The 25,152-nt window shown below is 48.0% G+C and overlaps 1 non-coding gene across 1 annotated transcript; it reads left to right on the top strand.

The window, feature by feature from the left end:
* The first annotated feature begins 16,415 nt into the window (after positions 1 to 16,415).
* On the top strand, positions 16,416 to 16,487 carry trnaq-uug. Its single transcript has one exon. It is a non-coding gene; the product is annotated as a tRNA-Gln (tRNA).
* The last annotated feature ends 8,665 nt before the right edge of the window (positions 16,488 to 25,152 follow it).

Below are 25,152 nucleotides of genomic sequence, written 5' to 3'. Positions count from 1 at the left end.
AGGGTTTGTCCAGAGGTGGCAGCCATTCGTCGACTTTATTAACCGTCAGCAGAAGAGGGGTGGGGGGGAGGTTGAGGGTAGTTTAGTGTAGAGTAAGGGGTTAGAAAAGGTGGGACCTGTGAGGGAGGAAGACGGCTTTTGCACTATGTTTATATTTGTATGTATTCTTCTATTTCTTCTGTTATTGTTATAAAACCATAATTACCTCAATAAAATGTTTATTAAAAAATCTAAAGATGAGTCCAGGCAGGAACAGTGAAAATTCATTGTTTTTCCACTCATCTGCCCCTTACACCTGCTGCCTCATATAAACGTGCAAAAAGCAGCAGCTGTAACTTAATAGAAAGCCCCACATCACAAGGATTTAAACTCTCTCAGATCCTTTGATCTGCAAGGCTTTTATTCACTTTCAAAGAGAAAAATATTTTGGCAGGCTGCAACTGACAGGGTAATAGCTTTCAGCCAGGTATCTAGATTGTTCAGTTTTGTGTCCCTTCATGCTTGAATGCACCTCAAGTCCCCTGCTTTGAACCTAAACATGGATCAGGAGGAAGAGAGGTGGATGACACTTTACCCCGGCCCGGGAAGGAGACTGCCAGCTTCTGCCACTCATCGTGCTTGGGTGCAGATGGCAGAGGCGGTCAGCGCCATGGGCAACACCATCCGGATTGGCCAGCAGTGCCAGAAGAAACTGCACAACCTCCTCAGGGCGGCCAGGGTGAGTAGGCAATACTATGGCCCTGGTACTAACCTGTGTCCCACATACCTGCAGCCCAACCCCTCCTAATCCGGAGGGTGGCAGAACCCCCACCTTAACCACATGCCAGCACACATACCGGCTGCCATGGCCTGGTACTCTGGCCATTGAGGCCACCAGCTACCCACCCCCTGGGCTGCATGTGTTGTATTTCTAACACTGTTGTTTGCCCCCCCCCCCCCGGAGAAGGCTGCCATAACCGCCAACAGCGGGAGAAGCACCTGCGGGGCCCTGAACGTGGCACAGCAGAGGGCCCTGGACATGGTCGGCAGCCCGAAGGAAAGGGAGGTCGCCGAGGTGGAGTTCGGTCGCGGGCGAGCAACTGAGACCCTATTGAGTTGCAGTTCCCCGTGACACGTGAGTCAAATACCCACCCCCCCCCCCCCCCACCCCCCCCACACCACCCTCACCTTCACCCCGGGTCCATCTGGTGTCCCCCGCCCCCAGCCGTTGCCACAGTCGGAGCTCTCCCGTGAGCCGAGCAACAACGACGAGAGCAGTTCGGACATCAGCCCTCCACCCAAGACTCAGGACACCCCGGAGCTCGAGTCAGAGAATGACACTGACGTTCCGTCACAGCTGTCTCCAGCACCCTCCACCATCCCAGAGACTCTCACCTCAGTTGGGCACTACGGTGAAGAGGCTCCTGGGATACAATCTGGTGCTTACCACAGCTGATCCGGTACAGAAGATGGAGGTAGGAGCACCCGAGGGCTGGACGGTCGGAGGGCAGGCCAAACATAGGACCTAGATGCCGTCCAGATGGGATTCAGGCTTCTGGAATGGGCATTCCCATCGATCGTGGAGATGCAGTCGCAGAGCCAGGGACTGTCAGGGAGCTTCCAGTACCAGCAGGAGCAATTGGAGGAGTCCAACTGTGTGCAGGAGCAGAAGGTGGTGCCAACCATGCATGGCACTCAGGGCAACACTGCACGGGTGGCGTCCAAGGTGGAGGCATTGTGGGCGACGGTTTTGGTTATAGATCAGCGTGTCCAAGGCCTGGGGCATTCTGCGCAGGTGCTGGCTGAGGCCCAGGGCAGGGTTGCCGCCTCACAGGCAGCCATGTGCAAGAGCCACCTGGAACTCGCAGCGGCGCTTCTGAGCGTGGCCCAGTCCCAGAGGGAGATGCCGCAGTCACTGGCTGATGTGACACAAACTAAGAAGATGATGGCGCAGTCATTGGGTGATGTGGCGGAGTCACAGGCGGCGATTGTTCACTCCCTGTGCTCCATGGCCTCGAGCATGCAGATCCTGGTCAAGACCAGAGCGGGCCCCAGGACTGGCAGTGCCAGGTGGCAGGGTAGCCTCAGGGGATAGCGCCACTCGCACCCCCGTCCCATGGAGTAGCCGGAGGCCATCGGGCACCCCGAGGGAGGAGGAGGTGGTAGGGCCTGTGCCAGTGACTCATGCAGGGGAGGTACCAGAACACCGCAGCACCTTGGATTCTCCCCCCAACCCCCTCCCCTCTCCCTGGTGCAAATGGTGGGCAGCGGGCAGAACAGGTTGGCACCACGCCACCTGGGACTCCCGAGCAGCAGGCGGACCCATCCAGGTACGGTCACCCCAGAAGACGGTTGCCAATGGCGACCCAGGTCGCAGGGTGGAAATTGCAGCAGGCCACCTCCACTCCTGCTGTACTGTCTGGGAATCCACCAAAACGTAGCGTTTGTGCCCATAAGGCCAGAAAGTTAGACAACGGTTAAGTTGGCAAGTGTGCAGTTAGTTATCGGGGCTAAGGCAGAAATCTGAATATACGTTGTCACATTAAACACCTGTTCACACTGTTACTACCTGCCTTGGTGCTCTGTCGGATGGGTGGTCTGGTCTGGCCAGAGTGGGGGTGCACGGGGTGGGGGGCGCGGAATGGGCAGACTCTGTGGTAGGCCTGGGCTCCCCATCCTCCCCCCTCCATTCCCCCCCCCCCCCGACTGTCCCCACCACCGCCGCCCCAGGGATCTGATGGAACCGTGTAATGGAATGAACAGCTCGCATGCAGGGATCACCCAGGTGGATGGTGGACACTGCTGCCGTGGGCAGGAGTCAGACATCGCCATATGATGTGGAGCACTAGAGCGCATCGTAGAGCAGGTTGTCATCATCCTCCTGTCCATGGGCCAGATCTGAGTTACTGCCAGCCCAGGGCCCATACCCTGTAGTGCGGCAGGTATACATCAGGGAGGGGGTGCTGGCGAGGGGTGGCCAGGAGGAGGGGTGAGGGATGCGGTAGTGGGATGAGGTGTCCGAGCCTCTGGCCAGTGACCTCTACCCCCAATCAGTGAACCTGGAGGTGATCAGGGCGTCCCGATTGTTGACCCTGTAGCACACGTCGTATAACCTCCTGTGCCTGCCTGGGCCCCATGTCCTGTCCATCCTCCCCCTCATCCTTAATTTTTTAATAATAATCTTTATTGTGGTGTTAATATAAGCCTACATGTGACAATAATAAAGATTATTATTATTGATTTATAATTCCTGGTTTAGACTTGCATCCAGTTGAAGAGATTTATTGTCTGCCCTACTCACAAATGCAACTAATTCCCTGTAGAGGGAAAAGCCTGATAATAACAAGTAAATGTGCAAAATCCAATGAAAGATCTCTGGGCAGCTGTCAGCTTAGGGCTCCACTGACGACAACAAACAGAAAGCACCATTCCTTCAGCATTGACCACAAAATCTGAGCCACCTTTGTCCCTCTTGTGGTAGTCACCACTGTTGTATTATATTGTAAATACTGGTATTACGGTAAGGTCCCTGTACTACAGGTACGGGGGTAGATCCCTGCCTACTGGCTCCACCCAGTAGGCAGAGTATAAATATGTGTGCTCTCCGAACAGCAGCCATTTCGCCAGCTGCTGTAGGAGGCCACACATCTCTGTGTAATAAAGCCTTGGTTACATTCTACTCTTGTCTCGTCGTAATTGATAGTGCATCATTACTGAAATATAATTTTATATCCATAATGCCCACGCATGGTTCTTCTGACTTTTATCTGCATCAATAGATAAATAGTTGACTGGAAGTTAAATATTTGGGATTTTGTTTATTGTCATTTGTACCGAGGTACAGTGAAAAGTATTTTTCGGCAAACAGCTCAACAGATTATTAAGTACATGAAAAGAAAATAAAATAAAAGAAAATACATCATAGGGCAACATAAATTACACAATGTAACTATATAAACACCGGCAGTGGGTGAAGCATACAGGGGTGTAGTGTTAATCAGGTCAGTCCATAAGAGAGTCGTTTAGGAGTCTGGCAACAGTGGGGAAGAAGATGTTTTTGAGTCTGTTCGTGCGTGCTCTCAGACTTCTGTATCTCCTGCCCGATGGGAGAAGTTGGAAGAGTGAGTAGGCCGGGTGGGTGGGGTCTTTGATTATATTGCCCTCTTTCCCCAGGCAGCGGGAGGTGTAGATGGAGTCAATGGATGGGGGGCAGGTTTGTGTGATGGACTGGGATGTGTTCAAGCCTCTCTGAAGTTTCTTGCGGTCTTGGGCTGAGCAGTTGCCATACCAGGCTGTGATGCAGCCTGACAGGATGCTTTCTATGGTGCACCTGTAAAAATTGGCAAGGGTTAATGTGGACATGTTGAAATTCTTTAGCTTCCTGAGGAAGTATAGGCGCTGTTGTGCTTTCTTGGTGGTAGCATCGACGTGGGTGGACCAGCATAGATATTTGGAGATGTGTACCACTAGGACTTTGAAGCTGCTAACTATCTCTATCTCGGCCCCGTTGATGCTGACAGGGGTGTGTACAGTACTTTGCTTCCTGAAGTCAATGACCAGCTCTTTAGTTTTGCTGCCATTGAGGGAGAGATTGTTGTCGCTGCACCACTCCACTAGGTTCTCTATTTCTGTAATGAACTCCAATTAGCTTTATTGGTTGGCCAATTGGAGTATGAGCTCCCTCAATGATAGCTCATTGAGGGGGCCCATATAAGCACCTGTGTAGGCTTTGTGAGCCAGTCTTAAGTTGACTGGACTGCTAGCAGCGCTGTTTGTAGCTGCTCCTGTAATATCGTTATTGTAAATAAATATTGGTGGGGTGACGGAACTCCTGCCTCCCGTGGATTACTACAATTTCCCTCCTGTATTCTGACTCGTCGATATTCGAGATCCGGCCCACTATGGTCATATCATCAGCAAACTTGTAGATGGAGTTGGAATCAAATTTTACCACGCAGTCGTGTGCGTACAGGGAATATAGTAGGGGCCTAAGTACTCAGCCTTGCGGTGCCCTGGTGTTGAGGACTATTGTGGAAGAGCTGTTGTTGTTTATTCTTACTGATTGTTGTCTGTGCGTCAGAAAGTCGAGGATCCAGTTGCAGAGTGAGGATGAAGTCCTAGGTTTTGGAGCTTTGATATGAGCTTGGCTGGGATTATGGTGTTGAAGGCGGAGCTGTAGCCAATAAATAGGAGTCTGATGTAGGAGACCTTGTGGTTGAGATGAGTGTAAGGCCAGAGAGATGGCGTTTACTGTGGACCGGTTGCGGCAGTATGAGAATTGCAATGGATCAAGGCATTCTGGAAGTATGGAGGTGATGCGCTCCATGGCCAACCTCTCGAAGCACTTCATTACGACTGAAGTCAGGGCCACCGGACGGTAGTCATTGAGGCACGTTGCCTGATTCTTCTTTGGCACCGGTATGATGGTGGTCTTCTTGAAGCAAGTGGGTACCTCGGAGTGGAGTAGGAACACATCTGCCAGCTGGTCCGCGCGGGTTCTGAGTGCACGACCAGGACCCGTCGCCTTCCGAGGGTTCACTTTCAGGAAGCCTGATCTGACTTCAGAAGCTGTGATGGTGGGTATGGGTGTGTTATGGGCTGCTGGGGCACTCGACAGAGGTTCGTTGGTTTCCTGCTCGAACCAAGCACAGAATGCATTGAGTTCATCAGGGAAGGGTGCGCTGCTGCCAGAGATACAGCTCGGCTTCGCTTTGTATCCCGTTATGTTGCTTAGTACTTGCCACAACTGCCGAGAGTCTGTAATGCTAGTCCGTGACTCTAGTTTGGCATCTTGGATGGCTTTGCGGAGGTCGTACCCGAATTTCTTGTATTGGTCAAGGTCATCTGACTTGAACGCCTCAGACCTGTCCTTCAGTAGGGAGTCAATCTCGCGACTGAGCCATGGTTTCCAGTTGGGGAACGTATGTACTGCTTTCTTTGGCACACAGTTATCCACACATTTGCTGATGAAGTCTGTGACGATGGTGGCATACCCATTTAAGTTGGTCGCTGAGTTCTTAAATATGGACCAGTCCACTGTCTCTAAGCAGTCATGCCGGGGCACTGGCGGGGACCAGGGCGCTGGTTACATTTCCGGGGTCGCGTCTGACAGGGTCCCGGGTGCTCGTTGTGGTTTTGGGGATGCTGGGGGGGCATGTTTGTGATCCGGTCGGATCCCAGCGTTCTGCGTGCATGGGAATACCTTGCGGCACATTCGAGTCTTCACGTAGGGTATCCGCCATTTTGGGGATCCTGGGTCGCTGGCAGGGGCTTCCTGAGGCAGGTTGGGTTGGGTCCCGTGTTCGATTCCCTCCTTGGGTGCTCCTGGGGTCGGGTCTTGGAGTAGGCCTGGTAGGACCTCCACATGGATTTTTCTTTCCTCCATCTCCAGGTAGGTCGGATTGTTGGGCGGGCCTCTCCGGGTCGAGTTGAGTCGGGTCTCGTGGTGGGAGGCCGGGTTGGGAGCTCTGGGGGCTGGCGGTTCTTCGGCCGGGTCGGGCGTTCTGAGGTCCGAGTCGGGTCCAAATCTAGATTGGGGCCTCACTTCCAGTTTGGGCCTCATCCGCTTCCAGGTCGGGTCGGATCATCTTGGGTGCAGCCAGGTCAGGTCGAGTCAGGTCTAAAGGTCTCCACAGGCCTCAGAGGATGTTCAAACCTGCAAGGTAAGATAAAAAAACAAAGGTTAGTAATAATGTTAGTCTTAAAATAAAATTTTAAATTAGAACGATTATAAGATAAGTGAAAAGAGGATCTGTTCGGGAGAGCTCACAGCGAGCCGCCATGCTCCAGCGCCACCTTGCTGCAGATATACTTCCTGATGTAAATATTTCCTGATTGGAAAAAAGGAAATATTAGAGGAGAAATCACCTGGTCTGCTCTTGTGGTTTGGGCAAGTCCCAGATTCAAGGTACCAGAAAAGGTACAACAAGAAGGAAATGGAATGGAAATACCGCAAGTGCATTGTCACAGATGCTTAACAGGTGTTTCCCAAAGTTGCCCTTGAACCATGTATTTGTATGTGTGCTTTTTCTTACCCATGGAGTGAGAATTTCAATTTAAAATAACCCGGCAGCAATTTACTTAAAAACAAAATCTTCATTTACTTCACTCTATTGTTCTGGATGTTACTTAAGAAAAGATAAAGGGCGGGATCTACTGGTCACGTTGTGCCCGAAAAGCAGTGCGGCAAGGCGCAACCCAACTGATGGATGCCAGGAGATCCCCCTTCCGGGATCTAACCGGCTCACCACACCTCACGAGATCTAACGCAATCTTGCGAGGCATCACAATATGAATCCCACCCATTGTGGTCGGGATCACTTTCTAACAAATCTACATATTAGAGTGAAACATTTTGAAGTCAAGGTGTAGGGTTGTCTAAAGTGAAGGTCTTGAGGTTGAGAGTTGTCTCTGCAGTTGTGATGGCTTCACTGTCAAATTGCCCGAGGTTGCTTTAACAAGTGGACTTAGTAAGTGAAATCAGGTTTACAGGGAGGAGAGAGTTGCTTCTAGCTTTGCGGTTATGGCACTTTTAGCTGGCCAGTTACCTACAGCACACTATTAGCTATTTTGATATGTATCTCTCTCTCCCTGGATTGAAGCCTCTTTAGGTGGATCTTCAAAATGGTTCTGCCTCTATGCATTTTTCTGCCTCTTTTGCAAAAGAATGATGCAAAGATGGTTGTTGTTATGCTGAGCCATTGTTCCACATAAGGTAATTCCATTACAGTTTTGAATTCTGTTTATCACTTGTGATGTTCAAAACAGCCAGAGCTGTTCACACCTTACAGAGGCTTATCAGTTTGTGTCTTCTTGTTTGGAGGTAAAACCATCAACATTGAGTGGATTTCTGTTTACTCTCTAGGAACACGCATTGACTTTTAAAATATATATGTTTGAGGTTATCTCCTCTTTGTCTGGATGAAGGGATTTCAGCCCAAATCCACAAGGGCAGCCATGTGACCTTCATAGTTTTTCATCTCTCTCCAAGGTCTTAAAAAAAAAGTAACTTTTAGAATGATTTTCTTTTAAAATTGCAAGATAGGGATAAGGAGCAATGGCTTCAGGAAATGTATATGTGAATGTAATCTTTCAAGAATCCAATAAATTATAAACTAAATAAAAGATCTGGAAAACAAAACATCATTATTGGTTTACATTGAGTGCTCTAAATCTCTAGAAAATAGTTTTCACCATCAGCTCAACTTGGCATCCTTACTCTGAATTTCTCACCAAGTTGATAAGGCACATGGAGGTCCTGGCTCTCTCAAAAAGTATTCTACCCCCTAACAGCTAGGCAAGCACATCTGTTGATGCACATAAGGTTTTTTTTCTGAAATATATATATTAACTTTCAGTTCCTGTCGTGGCATATTTGCACAACTCCTAATCTGCTACCTTGCAAACTCTAATTCCTCATCATTCAATCTCTTTGCTCAATTCACCCTATGCTCCTCTCAAGTTCTGTATAGTTTTGGCATCAAACACCTCATTTGTGGCACCTTCATGTAGAAAGCTCCTGCTGCGATGTAACCTCACGTTGCTGGCAGGCAGCAGTTCTTGCACAGCTTCCTCCTCTTCTCTCTGGGCAGAACAAGTATAACAGCACCCAAAGGGCTGCGGAAGGGAATGATAAATTAGAATTCATCCCCTGGTGCCTTGTTCTCGCTATTGAAGGGACAATCCTACAGCCAACAGCTGTACAATTAAACTCCAAAACAGTATGAGTGTATAAATATTATTATTATAAAGCATATCCCATGATTGGTCTTTCAAAAGACACCTACAAGAAACTGTTGTGCACGACTTCCGCTTGTGGCCATGGAGTGATTGGTCACATAAAGGGTTGTTCCTGTTCAAAGTCACAGAAAAGGGCTCTTTTTACCCAGATCCGGGTGGAATTTTGATGAAAAGGTGCAGGTGAATGTTAGAGGAGTAGTTTACCCCTGGAATGGTATGTCTTCTGATCACCGGACCTGGCAGAAAACAGTAAGAGGTTTGGCTGGAAGTTGAAACAGTCTTGTGCTTCACAGACAGTCTCTTCCAGCATGCATACGGGGGAGGGGCAAGTTGTAAGGCCCCAGATACAGGAACTGATGACTTTTATCAAGGAGGAATTCCATAAACAGAGGAAAGAAATGCATGAGGATCATGCAAAGGCCATTGCAGAAACTGTGGCACCCCTGAAGAGTACTTTGGAACAGATGGAGAGGTGTTTGGAAATACAGGGGTCACAGATTCGGGAGATTGAAGGAGTGATCTCGGACCACAGTGACCATGTGGTGGCTCTAGAGGCTGGGGTGGGGCTCCTAGGAGACCTTTGTAAAACGCTGAGGGCAAAGGTTGAGGAGCAGGAGCAGGAGCTCGAGAAGACAGAGCCTGCGAATAGTGGGCCTGCCTAAAGGAGTGGAAGGTGTGAATGCCACGAGGTACGTCCCGAGGATGCTGGTGGGGCTGGTGCTAAATAAGGCACCTGAAGTGGACCGAGTGCATAGGTCTCTGAGACAAAAGCCGAGAGCTGGGGAGCTGCCGCGGGCGGTGATCGTGAGACTCCATAAATTTGTGGAGAAAGAGAAAATTCTACGGTGGGCCAGGGAGAAGCATAGCTGTGACTGGGAGGGAAATAACATCTGGATTTATCAGGACATCGGAGCTGAGTTGGCTAAACGGCGGGCAGGTTTCAACAAGGCCAAGGCAGTGCTGTACCGGCAGCAGATCAGGTTTGGGGTGCTGTACCTGGCGGAATTATGGGTGACGTTCAGAGGCCGGGAGTATCATTTCAAGACCCCAGAAACGGCCAAAGACTTCATTAAGGAGCATAAACTGGGGGAGAACTGAGTGGACAATGCTTGGGAACCGGGGTGCTGGCACTATGTAATGGTCAGGAGCATGTTTGAAGTGGTTGTAGGGATTGCGGGATTTTTGCCTTTTTTTGTGGGGGGGTTTCTGTTCAATGTTGAGATTGTAAGGAGTTGTAGGGGTGAAAGGTTTATGTGGGGATGGATGTTCCCATCCCCCCTCCTGTTTTATGGGACTGTTTGTGTTTAACATCTGTTTGTTTGCTTTTGGAGAAGGCTACCTGGAGTTCAGGAGAAGTCCTTGTTTGGGTGGGGGAGGGTAAGGCCAGCAGGAGGCCTTCTTCTTTGAGCTGAGGAGTTGGGGAGGGGGGGGGGGGGGGGCGGGGAGAGGGAGGGGGAGGTCATTAGGATGTGCCTTTGGGCAGGGGCAGCCGTGCTGGCAGGTTATTCTGGTGAACGGAAGTGAGGTGGTGGAGGAGAAGGCCAAGAGGGGTGGCCAGGGGGAGGGGGGAAAGGGGAAGTGGGGGTGGGGGAAGAAGGGGAAGGGGAAAAGCGGGCGAGGGGCGGTTTCTGCGACGCGGCGGGGGTGAGAGATGACATGGTCCAGGGCGAAGAAAGGGGCCATCTGGGATGGGCTAGGTGCAGAGTGGAATTAAAGGGGCAGGGAGTTAAGTGGCGAAGGTGACGGACGGTAGAGGGGATTGGAGGCGTAAGCCTCGGTAAGGTTGGTAACGTGGAACGTCCGGGGACTGAATGGGCCGGTTAAAAGGTCATGGGTGTTCGCGCATCTCAGGAGCTTGAAAGTGGGGGTTGTCTTTTTGCAGGAGACACACCTCCCTGTGAAGGACCAGGTTAGGTTAACTCATAGAATTTACAGTGCAGAAGGAGGTCATTCAGTCCATCGAGTCTGCACCGGTTCTTGGAAAGAGCACCCCACCCAAGCCCACACCCCCACCCTATCCCCATAACCCAGTAACCCCACCCAACACTAAGGGCAATTTTGGACACTAAGGGCAATTTAGCATGGCCAATCCACCTAACCTGCACATCTTTGGACTGTGGGAGGAAACCGGAGCACCCGGAGGAAACCCACGCACACATGGGGAGAACGTGCAGACTCCACACAGTGACCCAAGCTGGGAATTGAACCTGGGACCCTGGAGCTGTGAAACAATCATGCTAACCACTATGCTACCGTGTTGTTAAGGAAGGGGTGGGTCAGGCAGGTTTTTCATTCGGGGTTTGATTTTGAAATTGAGGGGTGTGACGATTTTAATGAGTAAATAAATAGGATTCGTGAATGCAAAGGAGATGAGGAATCCAGGTTGGAGATATGTGATTGTGAGTGGGGTATTGGAAGGGGCACCGGTAGTGTTGGTAAATGTCTATGCCCCAAATTGGGATGATGTGGGTTTTATGAGGGGGTTGCTGGCAGAAATCCCGGATTTAGCCACGTACCAGTTGATAATGGGAGGAGATTTTAACTGTCCTGGAGCAGAGGGTGGATAGATGGAGCCCCAGGTCGATGGGTAGGGTACGAATGGCAAGGGAGCTGGGGGGGGGTTTATGGAGAGGATGGGTATGGTGGATCCATGACACTTTCAGAACCCAGGGGGAAGGGAGTATTCCTTCTTTTCACACGTCTATAAGGTGTATTTGAGGATTGATTTCTTTGTAGTGAGTCGGGAGATTTTGGTTGGGGTGGAGGGGGCAGAGTATGCGGGGATAGTTATCTCGGCGCATGCACCCCACTAGCTGGATATTCGGTTCAGTATGGGACGAGAGCAGAGGCCGGGGTGGAGGTTTGACTCGGGGTTGTTGGCTGATGGAGGTTTTTGTGATAAGGTGCGGTTGGCGATTAGGGATTATGTGGAGTTCAATTAGAATGGGGAGGTGTCGGCGAACATTTTTTGGGAAGCACTGAAGGCAGTGGACCGGGGAGAAATTATCTCATTTACGGTTCGTGCGAATAAGGAAAGGAGGGCGGAACATGACCGTCTAGCGAGATAGTGGAGGTGGACAGGGAATATTCGAGGGTGCCCACCATGGAGGGATTGGCGAGGGGGAAAAAATTGCAGGGGCAATTTGACAGGCTGACAACGGGGAGGGCGGTAGGGCAACTGCGTAGGGCAAGAGGGGTGCAATACAAGTATGGGGAGAAGGTGAGTCGCATGCTGGCGCACTAGCTGCAGAGGCAGGCTGCGTCCAGGGAAATATTGAAGATCCAGACTCGGGATGGGGATGTGGTGTCAGAGCCAGGGAAAATAAATGAGGCATTTAGAGAATATTACCAGGGACTTTATGAGGCAGACCCAGGAGGAGAGGAGGGGGACATGGGGTGGTTTCTGGACGAGCTGGAATTTCCCCAGGTGGAGGGAGCAAAGAGGCAGGCGTTGGAGGAGCCCCTGGGGCTGACGGAGGTGCTGGATAGTATCAGGGGGATGAAGTCGGGGAAGGCCCCTGGGCCGGATGAATACCCGGCAGAATTTTATCAGGAATTCGCAGCGGGCCTGGCACCACATCTGTTGGGGGTGTTTAATGAAGCACTGGAGAAGGGGGCGTTGCCAGAGACAATGAAGCAGGCAGTAATCACACTAATCCCAAAAAAGGGAAGGATCCGGTGGAATGTCGGTCGTATAGACCCTTATCACTATTGAACACGGATGTGAAAGTATTGGGTAAGTTGTTGGCGGGGAGGATGGAGAATTGTGTCCCGGGGGTAGTTGCAGAAGATCAAACAGGCTTCGTGAAAGGCAGGCAGCTCGCGAGTCACATAAGATGGATGTTGAATGTAGTGATGAATCCGTCGAGAGCTCTGGTATCGGAGGTGGTGGTGTCCATGGACCCGGAGAAAGCATTTCATCGGGTGGAGTGGCGGTACTTGTTCTAAGTTTTGGGAAGGTTTGGGTTTGGGCCGAGATTTGTGGCATGGGTGCGGTTGCTGTATGTGGCACCAGGAGCGAGGGTGAGGATGAATGATATGAGTTCACGAGCTTTGACTTACACAGGGGTACGAGGCAAGGGTGCCCGCTGTCACCGCTGCTGTTTGTGCTGGCCATACAGCCATTGGCGATGGCTCTCAGGGGGTCGGCAGAGTGGCAGGGGATAATGAGGGGACAGAGGGGGCATCGGGTGTCGCTCTATGCCAATGGCCTCTTGCTGTATGTTTCGGATCCGTTGGAGAGTATGGGAAGGATTATGGGCCTGTTGGGGAGGTTTGGACGGTTCTCGGGATACAAGCTGAATGTAGGGAAAAGCGAGGTATTCCCGGTGAATGAGCTGGCACAGCGGGCTGATTTAGGGGGGTGCCATTTACGGTAGTGAGGGATAGGTTTAGGTACTTGGGGATTCAGGTAGCAAGGGAATGGACGGGGCTCCATAAGTGGAACTTAACGAAGCTGGTGGAGGAGGCCAGGGAGGACCTTAAAAGGTGGGATACACTGCACTTAACGTTGGGGGGGAGGGTCCAAGTGGTGAAAATGAATACTCTGCCGAGGTTCTTGTTTATCTTTCAGGATCTCCCGTTCTTTATACTAAAGGCCTTTTTTCAGAATGTGTACACAATCATCTCTGACTTTGTATGGGCCGGGAAGGTGCCGAGGGTGGGGAGGGCCCTGCTACAGAGGCAGAGGCAGCAGTTGCCAAACTTGCTTCATTATTATTGGGCGGCGAATGTGGACAAGGTGCGGCGGTGGTGGGAAGGAGAAGGGGTAGAGTGGGTTAGGATGAAGGAGGAAGCTTGTAAGTGGTCTAGTTTGAGGGCTATGATGACGGCAGCATTGCCAATGGCACCAAGTAGGTATTCAGGGAGCCCAGTGGTGCAGTCCACGGTGAAGATATGGAATCAGCTGAGGAAGCATTTTAGGGTGGAAGGGATGTCGGTGCTTACACCGCTGTGCGAGAATCATGGGTTTGAGCTGGGGGGGATGGATAGTGTATACAGGAGGTGGAGGGAAGTGGAGCTGGTCAAGGTGAGGGATCTGTATTTGGAGGAAGGATTCGCCAGTCTGCAGGAGCTAAGGGAGAGGGTTGAGCTGCCGAGGGTAGTGAGTTCAGGTATCTGTAGGTTAGGGTTTTTGGATGAAAGGTCTGAAAGGGGTTCACTAGATTGCCGGGATACACCCTGCCGGAGTGACTGCTGCTTCCGGATGTGGAAGGGGAGGGAAGAATTGGGATATATGTAAGTGGCTGGAAGAGCAGGGAGGCGAGCGGGTGGAGAAGAACAAGGAGAAATGGCAAGCGGAGTTGGGAATGGAAATCAATTGGGGAGTATGAAGTGAGGCACTGCGAAGGGTAAACGGGACCTCCTCTTGTGCAAGGATGAACCTGATACAGTTTAAGATGGTGTACAGGGTGCATATGTCTCGGGCGAGAATGAGTGGGTTCTTTCAGGGAGTAGCAGATGAATGTGAAGTGTGGGCGGGGCCAGCAAATCATGCGCACATGTTTTGGTGTTGTGAAAAATTGGGAAGATTCTGGGCAGTGTTCGCGGTCTTAGCAAGGATAGTGGAGGAGGGAGTGGACCTAGACCCTTTGGTGGCGATATTTGAGGTTTCAGAGAAGCTGGAGCTCATGGAGAGGAGGAAGGTTGATGTCTTGGCCTTCGCCTCTCTGATTGCACGGCGACGAATTTTGCTGGAGTTGCGGTCGGCATCGCTACCGGGGGTAGCAGCATGGTTGGGTGACCTGTATGACTTCCTGTGGTTAGAGCAGAGCATAAAGTATGAGTTTAGGGGCTCAGCAGGGGAGTTTGAGGAAAGGTGTGTATGTTTGTGACCGTGTTTGAGGAGCTGTTCGTTGCAGGGGGGTGGGGTCTGGGTGATCGGGAGGGGAGGTGAAAAAGGAGAAAAATCTGTACAGACTGTATAATTGATTGTTGGGAAAAATGTTTCCTGGGGTGTTTATTTGCTGTAACCTACTTTGATACAAGTTTGAATAAAATGCGTTTTTAAAAAAAGAAACTGTTGTGCACTTCAGTATGACTATTTGAAGCCATGTTTCCCATCCTGTAGAAATGTCTTGGCTTCTTTGCTTATCAGTTGGGTTGTTATGGATAAAGTTTACAATCAGGATCAATGAATCACAGAGAATCATAGAATTGTTACAGAACAGAGGGAGGCCATTCAGTCCACCATGTCTTCACCAGCCCTCTGAATCAGCAATTCACTGAGTACCATTCCGCCACCACCTCCCTCTGAAGTGCAAATGTTTTGAATATAAAGCAATTTATGACCATTATCCGAGGTAAGAATTTATCCAATATCGAACCTTTCTTTTCATGTCTCATCGTGGTAATTTTAGTAACATATTTCAGTAGTACTCAGTTTTGGCAAAAACACTAAGGCCAGAATTTTACACTCCCCCACCAGTGGGTTTTTAGATAGGAGTGTGAAATTGAAAGGACAGGATTCGCTCTGGCTGCCTGGCCCACCCGAACTACACAGTGATTTTATGCTGGGGCAGGCAAGCCCAACCTTACCCCAGTTGAGGCCCTTAACTGGCCAATTTATGGCCGCTTAAAGATTGTTTCCCACTCAGCCAACCATGCCCTCAGAAGACAACAACGTTACATCTCAAGAGGGAAGTGAGTAGCCATCAGAAACCCCCTCCTGAGGGTTGCGCGTCCCTGCTTAAGGTTGGGTGGCTCCCATCCCCCGGCCTCTCCTCCTAGATTACCTCCTTCCCACCATCCCCGCCCTGTGACCCTTTCAATTTACCTGGGTCTCTGGTTCCCGGACTTCGGCTCAGGCCTCCTCCTGCCACTTTCTGTCCATTGCAGTCCTGTCGCTAGAGGGACTGGAGAACTGCCGGCCTATCAAATTGGCTGACAGCTTTCTAGGTTGGGACTTCCTCCCAGGTGAGGGGTGCAAGTCTTGTTTGCAGCCACTTAACACTCATTCAAGCAGAAATCGGCTGCGGGACATTCTGAGTTGGCGGGTTCTCCGCCAACTGTTTGGATGGTGAGAAATGAGACCACGACTAAAAATAAGTGTCTCAATAAAAATTACATTAGAATCTCTGTTTCCAGCATTTGTGAGTCAAATTTTCAATTATGAACCTTAGCAAAATGAGGTCTCCAAAGTTAACCATAAAGTGCCATAACCTTGCATTGAGATTCCCGGTCACTTCTATTTATCTCTGATAACTAATGAAGTACTTTTGAAGTGTAGTCAATGTTGCAATGTTGATGTGTTTTACACCAGTCTGTTGATACAGTATGCAGCCCATATAATTACTGATAGAAGAGCAATAAGGATTCTGAAAACTGTTACTTTCTCTTTATGATGACAAATAGTAACTTAAAAGTAATCTCTGTATTTTGCATTGGTAATGATTTCTAAAACACTGATATTTAGCTATTGCAATGATTCAAAAACTGGTACATTTTAGTTTTGAACCTTGGGTATTAAAGGAGAGAATCAAACAAAGGAAACAAACTTGTGGAATTAGGGTGCACAGAATTCCTTGACACTGAGAATGAATGCTCATTGAGTGGCTAGCTTACAAGAGCCAAGAATTTTTGAATATATTACAAACATCAAAGTTTTTCCTTATGGATGCCAAACCGTCTAGTTCAAAGCCCCAGGCACATGCTCCATTGATAATTTAGCTGATTGAGCCATCTCCAGCATAGTATATGGTTCTATGGTGTAATGGTTAGCACTCTGGACTTTGAATCCAGCAATCTGAGTTCAAATCTCAGTAGAACCTTAATTTTAAGGGATGATTTAAAGTTACTGATCAGCTAATCCAGGTTGACTCAATTAATTCAGAGAATGTGAGTTCAATTTCCACTGGAAAAGCCAGAAAATGTTGAATTCCGTTTTAAAGACTTGGAGATAAAATAAATGTTGGTATCAGTAAAGGTTATCATGGAACTTTCAGATTGTAAAATCCTAACTCCTTCAATAGTATACTGTTGGAAGGAAATTTGCAGACCTTTCTGAGTATGTGCCAAAATGTGACTCCAACTCCACACATTCAAGCTGACCTTTAACTGCATTCTGACGTGTCCCAACAAGCCATTCAATTGTTTGAAACCAGGGCAACAAGGGATGAACAATGAAAGTCTATTTTTCCAGTATTGACCAGAAGTATGAGGCTTTGACTTATGCATCCTAAGGCTTGATCCTCGAGTTAAACATTTCAGGGTTGGCCTCCGCATATCTATATCATTATCCTATCACCCTTCTTGGACAGGGCATATATTTGTGGATGTGTAGGACCAGTGAGAACTATTTGTCAATGTCTCGCTCTGGTAGTTGTCCAAAACAATGCTGACCAGATATTTGAGTTCCAGTGCTCCACGTGTCCCATGGAATCCTCTACAAAAGCCCTCTTTCAACTCACACCAGTCTCACTTTCTGATACAGTTTGGCAAGCCTGCAGACATTCCCTGAGACAATTCACACCTCTTTAACCTGTGATTATCCCTCTCTCTGGATCTGTAATGATTTGATTACCTGCAAATTCTCGCATTCCAAGCATTGTCCGGCATCGCTGACTTTGTCTATATAAATGTTTCTGGATCATACCGACACCTGAGGAAGGAGCAGTGCTCCGAAAGCTCGTGTTTGAAACAAACCTGTTGGACTTTAACCTGGTGTTGTAAGACTTCTTACTGTAATGTTTTGTTGTCAGTGCTGAACTTTGGATGTTGCCATCCTAGCCGTATCTGTCCACAGAGCTGTGCAAAGGCACAACTGGATGTTCTTGGTTGTAACTGCTGGCTGGTTAATGCAGTTGCACCTGTGAGAAGCTCACTCTGCACACAACCATCCCTCTCACCATTCCACAAAAAAGGTGTTGATGAGTTCTGCAACATAACAGTTCTGCCATTCAATCAGATCAAGTGTGGTCTGTGGCCTAATTCCATATGTCGGCCTTTGACCCATTTCCTTTCATACATTTGGGTAACAAACATTTATCGATCTTAGTTTTATTTAATTTTTTTTAAATTTAGAGTACCCAATTATTTTTTTCAATCAAGGGGCAATTTATTGTGGCCAATTCACCTACCCTGCACATCTTTAGTTTGTGGGGTGAAACCCACGCAGACACGGGGAGAATGTGCAAACTCCACACGGACAGTGACCCGGGGCCGGGATCGAACCCGGGTCCTCGGCGCCGTGACGCAGCAGTGCTAACCATTGCGCCACCATGCCGCCCTTCGATCTCAGTTTTAAAATTGACAAAGGACTTAATCAACGACCATTTTCAGAAGAAAATTACAAACCTATATCACATTTTGGATTGGATTTAAAAGGGATCTTTACCTCTGGCTGATGGCTGGTGGGTCCTGTGTCACCTCACTTTAGGAAGGCCCACCGAATTAAGTGCCACTCAGGCACTTAACTGGGCAATGATGGGCCTTCCCTGGGATCAAGGATCCTGGGTGTGGAAGTCCTGTCCACCTTGAGCTACTGGTCAATCAGAGGCCAGAAGCTCTATTGAACAGCAGTACCAAGGGGGAGCTAGTAGCTTCTGCCAGTGTAACAATCATCTAAGCCCTAGGGTCATCACTGGATCTCAGGCCACAAATGGATGATAGTGGATGGGGTGTTGCTGGGTCGGTGTCGCAGAAGATGGCATCAGTAGCAAGAGGCAGGGCCTTTGAATTCAAATTTTTTTCTTGCTTGTCATAGTCCCTGAATGGTGAACCCCCTGCTCACCATCATACTAGCTGCAGCAGAATGAGGCTCTTAAGCGCGCACTCATTTCCCACTTAAGGGCCTCAATTGTTGGTAGGGTATGAAGGCCATCCATGCTAATACATCACTGTCAAGTCCATGAGCCATTATCTTGTGTATTAATCTTTGTGTAGCACCTTATTGAATGTTTTTTTGAAATCCAAGTATACTACGTCGACTGTCTGTCTCCTCTTCATCTACCCTACTAATTATATCCCCAAAAAACGAACAGGATGTCCCTTCTATAAAACCGTGATTATTTAGTCTCATTGTACTACCCTTTTCAAAGTGCTTTGTTTAGCCTTCATTAATAATAGATTCCCACAGTTTGCCATGGCTGATATCAGGCTAACTTGCCTATGGATCCCTCTTTTCTCTCTCTGTTCTTTCTAGACTATTCCAGAATCTCGGGAATTTTTGAAAATCATAGCAGCACATTCAAACTATCTGCAGCAATCTGTTTTAGAACCCTGGGACGTAGGCCAGCAGGTCGTGGGGATTTGTTGGATCACTGAAATTCATACACATTACGGCTTGGCTGTGCGATAGGCAGAATGTATTTGTTGACTGATGGCAGAATCCTGTTGTTGGAAAACACCGTTCATGTAGCCACTGCAGTGTAGCAGTGCGAAATGACTTATTCCCGTCAGAGACATGAAAGATAAAATATATATATATATTCATCAGCTGGACTCTATCTTATAGTGTCATTGTTTGCGCTTTTTCAAACTGGACAATGGTTGAGAGCAAGGTGAAAACCTTGAGCAACATGTCTCTCTTCTTAGCAATATACACAGTATTCCATAGTATATGTAGCTCAGGAACAGGCGTTTTGGTCCAACCAGTCTGTTCTGGCATTTGTACTCCACTAGAACCTTCTCACTTTCTTCCCTGTTTAACTTATCAATATAACCTTTTGTTTCCTTCTTCCTGAAATGCTTGTCTAGTTTCCCATTAATGCATCGATTATATTTACGTCATACACTCCATGTGATGGAGAGTTCCTCATTCTCATCAATCTGGGTAATTTCTGAAGTTCCTATTTGATTTCTTGGTGACAACCTTATGTTGATTGCATTTGTTTTGCTCTTTTCCACAAATGGTCTTTATGCCAACTCCATCAAAACCCTTTGTATGGTTCAACCTGTATTAGGTCGCCCCACCGCCTTATCTTTTAAAGAGAAAAAGGTTCAAGTCACCAACACAAGTTATCTGGAGCTAGTTACAGAAAATGATTTCTTACAGTAACTGATGTGTTTAAAAACCTGACATGGAAAAATGTTATGAAACGTTATGGACAGTGAGAAGGCAGTGCGTGTTGATTTTATCAACTATTTTGAAAGGTTATTGGATCTGTGTTTAATTAAACATTTTATAGAGAGTATGAGAGGTTTTCTGTGATAAGATATTTCCGAGACATTGAAACTGCTTCTATGGACTGAAATGGCCTTTTATGATACTGCACTTCCTATGTTCTTATACACTGTTAATGAGCAGTGACACCTAGTGTCTGTAATGGCTTAGATATGTCAATGCTGCACAATAGATACCTACCAGTATCACAAGTCTGATCAATTCTGAGCACACATTGAAGCTTGGTCTGATCTCTTGCATACTGTCTACTGTCTGGTAGTGATCTCAATACAGAAAAAAACGGCTTCTACCCTAACAGTAGTCTGATCATGAAAACATGTCTGCCCATAAAGTATCATGTGTGGGATAAAGAGGTTTGGAGGATCAGCAGCAACAACTACTTGTATTTGTATAGCATCTTTAATAGAAGGAAGAACATTAGAGCTCAGGAACAGGCCCTTTGGCCCACCAAGGCGGCGCTGATCCAGAGTCCTTATTTAGACCTACTACTTATTGCCCGAACAATCTGTATCCCGCTATTCTCTGCCTGTTCATGTGTCTATCAAGATTCATCTTAAATGTTGCTATCGTGCTGGCCTCAACCACCTTCACTGGCAACGCGTTACAGGCACCCACCACGCTTTGTGTGAAAAACTTTACCTCTCCTTTAAACTTTCCCCATTTCACTTTGAACCTGTGCCCCCTTGTAATTGAGTCTTCCACCCTGGGAAAAAGCTTCTGACTATTCACCCTGTCTATATCTCTTGTAATTTTGTAGACCTCAGTCAGGTCTCCCCTCAGCCTCCGTCTTTCCAATGAAAACAATCTGAGTTTATTCAACCTCTCCTCATAGCTAACACTCTCCAGACCAGGCAACATCCATCTTCTAAAGCATCCACGTTCTTCTGGTAGTGTGGCGACCAGAACTGCATGCAATATTACAAATGTGGCCTAACTAAAGTTTTATACAACTGTAACATGACCTGCCATCTCTTGTACTCAATGCCATAACTGATGAAGGCAAGCATGCGGTATGCCTTCTTGACCACCTGTATTGCCACTTTCAAGGAACTATGGGCCTGGAAACGTAGATCTCTCTATATGTCAATGCTTCTAAGGATTCTGCCATTTACTGAATAATTCACACCTGAAATTTGATCTTCCTAAATGTATCACTTCACATTTATCGGGATTGAACTGCGTCCGCCATTTCTCTGCCCAACTCTCCAATCTGCTGTATTCTCTGACAGTCCCCTTCATATCTGCAACTCTACCTATCTTAGTATCTTCTTAGTGTATCCACCTATCTTGTCTTAAACAAAGGATAACATTGGCTATTCTCCAGTCCTCTGGAACCTCCTCTGTGGTCAAAGATGGTGCAAAGATATCTGTTAAGGCCCCAGCTAAATTTTCCTCTTGCCTCCCGATATATCCCATCCGGCCCTGGGGATTTATCTACCTTAGTGCGTCTTAAGATCTCCAACATTTCCTCCTTCATTATGCTGACATGTCCTAGAGTATTCACACACCCATTCCTAACCTCGACATCCATCATGCCCCTCTCCTTGGTGAATACTGATCCAAAGTACTCATTAAGGATCTCACCCACTTCCTCTGACTCCATGCATAACTTTCCTCCTTGGTCCTTGAGTGGGCCTGCTCTTTCCCTAGCTGCCCTCTTGCTCCTTATAGATGTACAAAAGGCCTTGGGATTTTCCTTGGCCCTGCTTGATACTGAAATTAAATTTCATGGTCTCTTAAGTCTCCCAACTGCCCGTTTGAGTTTGCTCCTACTTTCCCCCTATATTCTTCAAAAGGTTTATCTGTTTTTAGTTGCCTAGACCTTATGTATGCTTCTTTTTTATTTTTGACAACCCTCACAATTTCCCTTGTCATCCATTTTCCCTAATCATACCATCTGTCCTTAATTTTTGCAGGGACATGCCTGTCCTGCACGCTAATAGAGGACCTGATAGAGGTCTACAAAATTAGACAGGATGGATAGTCAGAGGCTTTTTCCCAGGGTAGAGGGGTCAATTACTAGGGGGCATAGGTTTAAGGTGCGAGGGACAAGGTTTAGAGGAGATGTATGAGGCAAGTTTTTTACACAGAGGGTAGTGGGTGCCTGGAACTCGCTACCGGAGGAAGCGGTAGAAGCAGGGACGATAGTGACGTTTAAGGGGCATCTTGACAAATACATGAAGAGGATGCGAATAGAAGGATACGGACCCTGGAAGTGTAGAAGATTTTAGTTTAGACGGGCAGCATGGTCGGCGCAGGCTTGGAGGGCTGAAGGTCCTGTTCCTGCGCTGTACTTTTCTTCTATGTTCTATATCAGCTGGTCTTTGAATGACTCCCACATATCAAATACAGATTTGATCAAATGCGAGGTGATCAAACAGCTGCTCCCAATCCACATTCTCCAGTTCTTGCTGAATTCTATTGTAGTTAGCTTTCTCCCAATTTAGCACCCTCACTCGAGGACCACTCTTGTCCTTATCCATGAGTATTCAAAGCTTACGGAATTTTGATCACCATTCCCAAAATATATAGTAAAGCTTCCCAGGAGTGTACTCCGACAAGGATTGACTCTGAACCAATGAAGCAGACATTAGGGCAGGTGAGAATAGCATGGGAGAGATTGTTTTTTATGATAGGTGACTGAGACTTTGAATAAGTGAGGGTACAGGTTGAATATTTTAAATGAGTTTAAATTTGTAGAGTTGGGTGAAAATGGGAGGTGCCAGGAAAACTTTGGAATAGTTCTGAAGAAAAGTCATATTGAACTTGAAACATTAACTCTTTTTCTCTCTCTCTCACTCCACGGGTGCTGCCAGACCTGCTGGGGTTCAGCAATTTTTGTCAGATTTCCAGCATCCACGATATTTTGCTTGTATTTAAGTATTGGAATATTTGAGCAGAGAGGTGATAATGGCACCATTGAAGATTTCAGGAGCAGATGTGCTGAACCAGGGTCAGGATTGGGAGGGGGTGGGGGGGGGGGGGGGGGGGGGGGGGTGCGAAAAGTCAATTGTTTTGGTCTCCCAAGAAATTTTATTCGTACAGTACTGCTGGATCTGTAATCCCTACATTAGAGTCTGATTTAGATAGTTTGACATTACGTAATTCAGTGCAAAGCGCAGGGAGCAACTTTCTGCACTTTCTTTATAGCTGAGATGTGGTGGTATGAGTTTACATTGGTAATAATATCTCAAAGTTAAAAAATAGTGCATTGATAAACTGAGCTGAATTAAGTCTTGAACAAGCTTAAAATTAAGTGATGTCATGGTCATCACACATTAAAATGGACTGGACAATAAGTAATGAAACTAGAAATCTTAGGGCCCGACTTTGCCAAAAGGTTTCTGCGGTAGCGAGTGGGAAATGCCACAAGCTCCCCGACGCTCAGCCCGGCGAGGCCATCACCGCTATAAAACATTAGTTGGCCTATTTAACAAGGCCCCACGGGATTCACACCGCAACTCATTGGTTTGCTGGCTGATTCGCCAGAGACCGCACTCGCCAGCTCCCTGGTAACAAGTGACAGCAGCACTTAAATGTATCCTGCTCAGCCAACCCCACTCCGTTCGCAGCCATGCCTCCACGGAGACCAGCCCCACATTTTGGTGACACCGACCTGAGAAGACTGCTGGATGAAGTGGAGGCCAGACAGAAGGTCCTGTTCCCCCAAGGGTCCAGAAGGGTCAGCCACTAACACCTGGGATGAAGTGGCAGCGACCTTAAGCTTGGGAGGTGTAGCTAGGAGGACTGTCATTCAATGCTGCAAGAAGGTCAACAACCTCTATCAGGCTGCACGGATGGATTGGCAACAGCCCCCTGCCCTCCCCCTCCAAGGAATGTGCCTGGCAGTACCCCCGCCCAGTTCCATTCCGTGCTCGGGCCCACCCACTGCCAGAAGTGCCACTCACACAGCCCCATACTCCCACCATTCCCCCCCATATGCCTCAGCCCCCTTCATCCCCATCCCACCCCATCAAAAGCCCCTTTCCCCCCCAACACCCCTCCCCCACCGAGCGCCCCCCAGCATCAAAGGAGCATGGCAACAGAAGGGAGAGGACCCAGATGGGCGGAGGGGTGCTCGGCATATGAGTGGAGGTTACTGTGGTGACTGAGGACTGATCCGTCACCACCACGGACATCTGTAGCCATCTGGGATGGCCACATTCAGTATATAAAATGGACACTCGCAGAGCCTATAGGGGAAAATGGACAATACAAAGCAACAAGCAGGCACAGAGCCTGAATGTGTATTTGGAAGGCAGTTTGCAGACGGAATCGAAACTCCTGGTCGATTTACATATTGATGGCCCATCTCCGAGGAACAAAGGACTAATACTCAGGTAGCTGATACTGTCTCAGACATTCCGGCGCCACTATCCCAACCAAAAGACACAAACAAAGCAAAGCCAACGGCCACCTAACACATGCCCGGCCATCAAGGCACCCGTCCCTTTATTGGTTTAGATTGATGACAATGATCAAGAAGCTGCCCAATTAATTGGGACTAAGTTAAGACCCGCCTAAAAGCGCGCGAAGCCCCTCCAAGTATAAGAAGGAACCCCCGCCAAAGGTTCAGCCTCTTGGATTCGGCTCTCAAGCGGAGAGATCCTTCCATCAGCATCACCAGAAGCAAGTAAGTTCAAGGTCAACGCTCGCTACCAGACAGACGACCTTAGCTGTACTCCTGTTACCTCTTTGAACCTAACAGCCTCAGATCCGAACAACGGCCATTTTTCCTCTGACCTAAGTGGGCACCCAAAGTTAAGTATAGGTGTTAGTGATAGATATAGTTTAGCCTGTAGAGTTATTGTGTTATTGTGTATGAGTAAATCATATTGTGTGTAAATAAAGTAGTATTGACTTTGAACTAACTAACTGGTGTAGTAGCTCTATGATCGGTATTCGGGTTGAACCTTGTGGCGTTATCGAGAGATACCTGGGGACTCTGAAAGTATACTCGTAATTAGAATTAAGAAAGGCAACCTTATTAACCGCCATATTTATAGCAAGTAAACAGAGCAACATTACTGCCGACATCTGACGGGACTCAACCTAGAAGTGGCTTCTAGGGACCCAAATTTGAATTAGGAATCCAATTGGAAAAAGAAAAACCACAAGCGTAAGACCAATATCAATCACCCCTCCAAGATTCGAAAGTGTGTTATCTGCATGCATACTAACAAGGGACGTAAGGTAACCTTGATAGATTTTGTTGCATAAAACTGTTGGGAGTTTTGTAGACCAGAAAATAGCGTAAGCCGTACCTGTGTTTGTATCACCACTTTATTTCCCCCCTGTTCCAAATTTGGTCG

The sequence above is a fragment of the Scyliorhinus canicula genome, chromosome 1 (genome assembly GCF_902713615.1).
Source record: "Scyliorhinus canicula chromosome 1, sScyCan1.1, whole genome shotgun sequence".
NCBI lineage: Eukaryota > Metazoa > Chordata > Chondrichthyes > Carcharhiniformes > Scyliorhinidae > Scyliorhinus > Scyliorhinus canicula.
The sequence above is the reverse complement of the archived record's forward strand: the minus strand, read 5'-3'. Positions and strand labels throughout refer to the sequence as shown.